Consider the following 5148-nt stretch of genomic DNA (forward strand, 5'->3'; position numbering starts at 1 on the left):
ATCTGGTACTTTATAAATAATAGAATTTCTCAAGAATGACTATATGGACATTTTATAATGAGAACCCTCTTCATTTCATGATTTATATTTAATGAATAGAGAAGATAGTATGTTTTCCATACCACATGACCAAGCTAGGTATAAGTATTCCATCACCCTTAAAAGAGCAATATCAGAGGACAAAGAAGACATAAAATTCTCAGATTTTTAATTTAAAAACCACGGTCCAGCTGTATGACAGCAATATTTTTTTAAAAAAAGACATGATCAGGCACAGAGGTTTCATCACCATCTCCAACCTCAGAACTAGCTGAAAGCCCTCAGAGTCAGGAAGGTCCAGGTGATGGTTATGCCTGCCTTTCCTCAAGCAGATCTCCAGGGAAGGAGTCCCAGAGGCCAAGGCCATGTCTTCCTGCCTAAATGGAGCTCTGGGTTAGCAGCCTGGCTAGAACTCCTTCTGCCTCTCTGGTGCGGTAGGGAATCATTGGCTGCTGGAAGCCTCGGCCACACACAGTGGGCTCACAGGGGATCTTTTTTTTTTTTTTTTTTTTTTTTTTTTTTTTTTTTTTTTTTTTTTTTTTCTGAAGCTGGAAACTGGGAGAGACAGTCAGACAGACTCCCGCATGTGCCCTACCGAGATCCACCCCGCACGCTCACAAGGGGGCGATGCTCTGCCCATCCGGGGCGTCGCTCTGTTGCAACCAGAGCCACTCTAGCGCCTGGGGCAGAGGCCAAGGAGCCATATCCAGCGCCCGGGCCATCTTTGCTCCAATGGAGCCTCGCTGCGGGAGGGGAAGAGAGAGACAGAGAGGAAGGAGAGGGGGAGGGGTGGAGAAGCAGATGGGCGCTTCTCCTGTGTGCCCTGGCCGGGAATCGAACCCGGGACTTCTGCACACCAGGCCGACACTCTACCACTGAGCCAACCAGCCAGGGCCACACAGGGGATCTTTATAGTCCCATCTGCAAGTGGCAAAGCAAAATATCAAAAGACTTTGGAAGTTACTTGAGAAATGATCTGGAGATCTGGCCAAAAAGAACAGAACCCAGAATGTTGCAAGGATGGGTATCTCAATAGATGACAACATGGGTCACATAGGTTTCTCCAGATCAACACATTACGTCAGCCCCTTAGACCTCCAGTGATTTCCTGAGGAGAAGTAAAACTCTGAGCTCATCTGGAAGTGACTAGATAAAGTTTCCTACCACCAGCAAAACAAGGGCTAAGAAAGTAAGATTAAATTAAGATTCGTTAGAAAAAGAATTATAGTTTTTACATATCACTGTGAAAATAGTACTCACAAAAACAATGACCTATCTGGGGTATTCAGTAAATTCTGTTTTTAATCTCAAATTCTTAACTCACTCGAGAATTGATCACTCTGACCCAGAGTAACCACAACAAAGGAAGATGCACACCTTTTCTGAAGCCTCTTGTGTCTCTCTTGTCCCCTACTGTCCACACTGATATATCTGTTTCCGGGCCTTTCTTTATTCACAAGCTATCCTCTTTCCCTTGTTTGTACCTTTTCAAATTACAGTTAACTCCTGAACACCATAAATTTGAATGGCGGGTTCTTTCTTTCCGCAGTTTCACATCAGGGGATTCAATAACCCAAATCTCAGATTGGAAACATTATTTTTGCATTTCCAACTGCAGATTCCCAACTACGAATTCCCAATCACAGATAGAAAATGCTGTTTTGAGCTACAGTTGGTTGAATCTGCTAATACAAAGAACTGACAGTAGAATCAAAAGTTATAGAAGGATTTTTTATTTCATGGGGTTTGCTGGCCCTAAACCTCATGTTCTTCAAGGGTCAACTGTACAATTTTTAAATGTTGAATTGTTATAGTCAATTTCTATGAAAGTTTTGGCTTCCTTCCAATTTGTTCAAGAAAATAATTAGCTGTGTATATATAATGTTCCAAATTCCTTATCTGTTTAAATTAATTTAAATTATTTAAACTAATCTATGTTTTTAATTTGGAGTATTGTGTTATTCTGAAACAGCAGAAAATTTTAAATATGTAATAGGAGATGTAAAGCCAGTAACCAGGGCTGCCACTATCAAAGCAGCCTGGCCCATGCAGGTTCGCAATGGATTCGGACAGTCGGTAAAGAAACAATGAAGCCAAAAACTGGTGGGCCATCATCTTTAATCCTAGCTTGCACCCGGCGGCAAGTAAAAACACACACTGGGCTCCAAAACCCACTCATTCAGTGCTCACAAAGCTACTGACTTATCCGAGTTTCCTAGAATCAAAGGTTTCTAGCTCACCAGCCTTATTCACCTCTGTTCCCCATCTCCTTCCTTCTCCCTGCACAAACTCTGCACAAACTGACTTCTCACTCAACACTCCGCCATATTGGCTGCTTCTCCACGTGGCCTTTCTCTGCTCTGCTCTCTAATGCTAATCTCAGGAACCAAGAGAGCAAGCTCCCGTTCTGCCCCCATTCTATAGTGTAGAAATTAAAACCTTTAATCCAATACACAAAATAGGAAAGTCTCTAATACAAAGTCACTTATCTGGGGCATGATGGGATTGTACCACCCCACATCAAAAAGGGTGGGAAAGCCCTGGCCGGTTGGCTCAGCGGTAGAGCGTCGGCCTACCGTGTGGAGGACCCGGGTTCGATTCCCGGCCAGGGCACATAGGAGAAGCGCCCATTTGCTTCTCCACCCCTCCGCCGCACTTTCCTCTCTGTCTCTCTCTTCCCCTCCCGCAGCCAAGGCTCCATTGGAGCAAAGATGGCCCGGGCACTGGGGATGGCTCTGTGGCCTCTGCCCCAGGCGCTAGAGTGGCTCTGGTCGCAATATGGTGACGCCCAGGATGGGCAGAGCATCGCCCCCCTGGTGGGCAGAGCGTCGCCCCATGGTGGGCGTGCCGGGTGGATCCCGGTCGGGCGCATGCGGGAGTCTGTCTGACTGTCTCTCCCCGTTTCCAGCTTCAGAAAAATGAAAAAAAAAAAAAAAAAAAAAAGAAAGAAAAAAAAAAGGGTGGGAAAGGCTTAGTTCTAAAACCAAGCCCCAGGCTACAAGAATTCTACTTGCCCACAGCCCTCCCCCAACACACATTAATATCACCTGGGTGACGGCCTCCATGTGGGCAGCGTCATCTTTAACAAAGTGAGCATAATACATTTTATCTGCCTAACAATCCACCCCTATGCTCACTTTACTACCCACAATCTACATCCCCGGCATCCCTGTGCAAGAAATTAGGCACATTACACAAATTACAACATGACAAATGATACAGTTTCAACAATCACAAAGGTACACTTCACCAGTCTCTGAGCACTTAGCCCAAAGCGCAAAATGTCCTCGTCCTTCTTTCTAGCCACGGGAAAAGCTTCCCGGGGCAAGGGAGTGCTTCCAGCAAAGTCACCCCCACCTCCATCAGGGTATTTCACATTGTCCAAAATCCGTAAGTCCATCCAACAAAGGAGTCAGTGCCCACTCCAGTCGTAGTCCAGGAAATCAGTCCACGCACATGGGCGTCAGCTACCCCCCTCATTCCTGCCATCCTGGCAGGTCTTACACTGTCCCAAAGAGAGGCACATGGTGTCCAGTCCTATGTCTCAAAATCGTAGACCTACCAGGGCTGTAGTAGGTGCTGCTTCCAGCTGGGCTTTCACCTTCTGGAGACTGCGGACTGCAACTCCAGCCCGATTCTCCTCATCTTCCAAAGAGGAACTGAAAACACCAGCTCCCGCTGCCGGGCTTGAGTCCCGGGCTGCTGTCGCCCTTTGCTCTGCAGACCTTGCAGCTCCGAACCCGGCCTCAGCCTCAGCCTCAGCCCTGGCCTCCTGCCGCTGCTGGCTCTCCACAATATCCAGGGCAATCTGCAACTCACGAACCTGTGAATCCTCCTCAAGCAGCTGCTCCATTTCCAGGTGAATCTCACAAACCTGATCGGCCTCCTCCTTCAGCGCTTCCTCCAGCTCCAGGGTCAGCATCGGTTTCTCCTGCATTTGCTCCAGCTCCTTCCACTGCTCGGTTTGCAGGTCCCGGGCAGCCTCTTCCACAGAGCTCTCAGTTTCCTCATGCATGGCTGTAAAAGTCAGCCAGCCTACGGTCCCCAAAAGGACAGCCATGGGGAACCATAACAGCAGCCAGTCCTCTCTACTGCTCAAAGGTGGTGGTTGCTTACCGATCTGTATCGAATCCTGCCACAGACTACACCAAATGTAAAGCCAGTAGCCAGGGCCACCATCACAGCAGCCCGGCCCATGCAGGTTCGCATTGGATTTGGACAGTCGGTAAAGAAACAACGGAGCCAAAAACTGATGGGCCATTGTTGGGCAGATAAAATATATTATGCTCACTTTGTTAAAGATGGCGCTGCCCACGAGGAGGCCGTCGCCCAGGTGAAATTAATGTGTGTCTCTGGGCAGGCAGAATCCTTGTAGCCTGGAGCTTGGTTTTAGGATTAGGCCTTTCCCACCCGTTTTGATGTGGGGTGGTACAATACAATCATGCCTTAGAGAAGTGTCTTTGTATTAGAGACTTCCCTGTTTTGTATATTGGATGAAAGGTTTGGATTTCTACACTATAAAATGGGGGCAGAACGAGAGCTTGCTATCTTGGTTCCTGGGATGATTAGCATGAGAGAGCAGAGGGAGCAGAGCAGAGAGCAGAAAGAGGCCATGTGGCCAGGAGAAGCAGCCAAGATGGCGGAGTGCTGAGTGAGAGGCCAGTTTGTGTGCAGTTTATGCAGGGAGAAGGAAGGAGATGGGGAACAGAGGTGAATAAGTCTGGTGAGCTAGAAATCTTTGATTCTAGGAAACTCGGATAAGTCAGTGGCTTTGTGAGCACTGAATGTGAGTGGGTTTTGGAGCCCAGTGTGTATTTTTACTTGCCTGCCGGGTGCAAGCTAGAATTAAAGACTATGGCCCATCAGTTTTTGGCTCCGTTGTTTCTTTACCGACTGTCCAAATCCAATGCGAACCTGCATGGGCTGGGCTGCTCTGATGGTGGCCCTGGCCCTGGCTGCTGGCTTTACAGCCATCATCTTTAATCCTAGCTTGCACCGGCGGGCAAGTAAAAACACACACTGGGCTCCAAAACCCACTCATTCAGTGCTCACAAAGCTACTGACTTATGAGTTTCCTAGAATCAAAGGTTTCTAGCTTACCAGACTTTA

General features: G+C 47.6%; 1 non-coding gene across 1 annotated transcript; it reads left to right on the plus strand.

The window, feature by feature from the left end:
* Window positions 1–2576: 2576 nt before the first annotated feature.
* TRNAG-ACC (transfer RNA glycine (anticodon ACC)) lies at window positions 2577–2652 on the plus strand. Its single transcript has one exon. It is a non-coding gene; the product is annotated as a tRNA-Gly (tRNA).
* Window positions 2653–5148: the final 2496 nt, after the last annotated feature.

Source organism: Saccopteryx leptura, chromosome 1 (assembly GCF_036850995.1).
Source record: "Saccopteryx leptura isolate mSacLep1 chromosome 1, mSacLep1_pri_phased_curated, whole genome shotgun sequence".
Classification (NCBI taxonomy): Eukaryota; Metazoa; Chordata; class Mammalia; order Chiroptera; family Emballonuridae; genus Saccopteryx; species Saccopteryx leptura.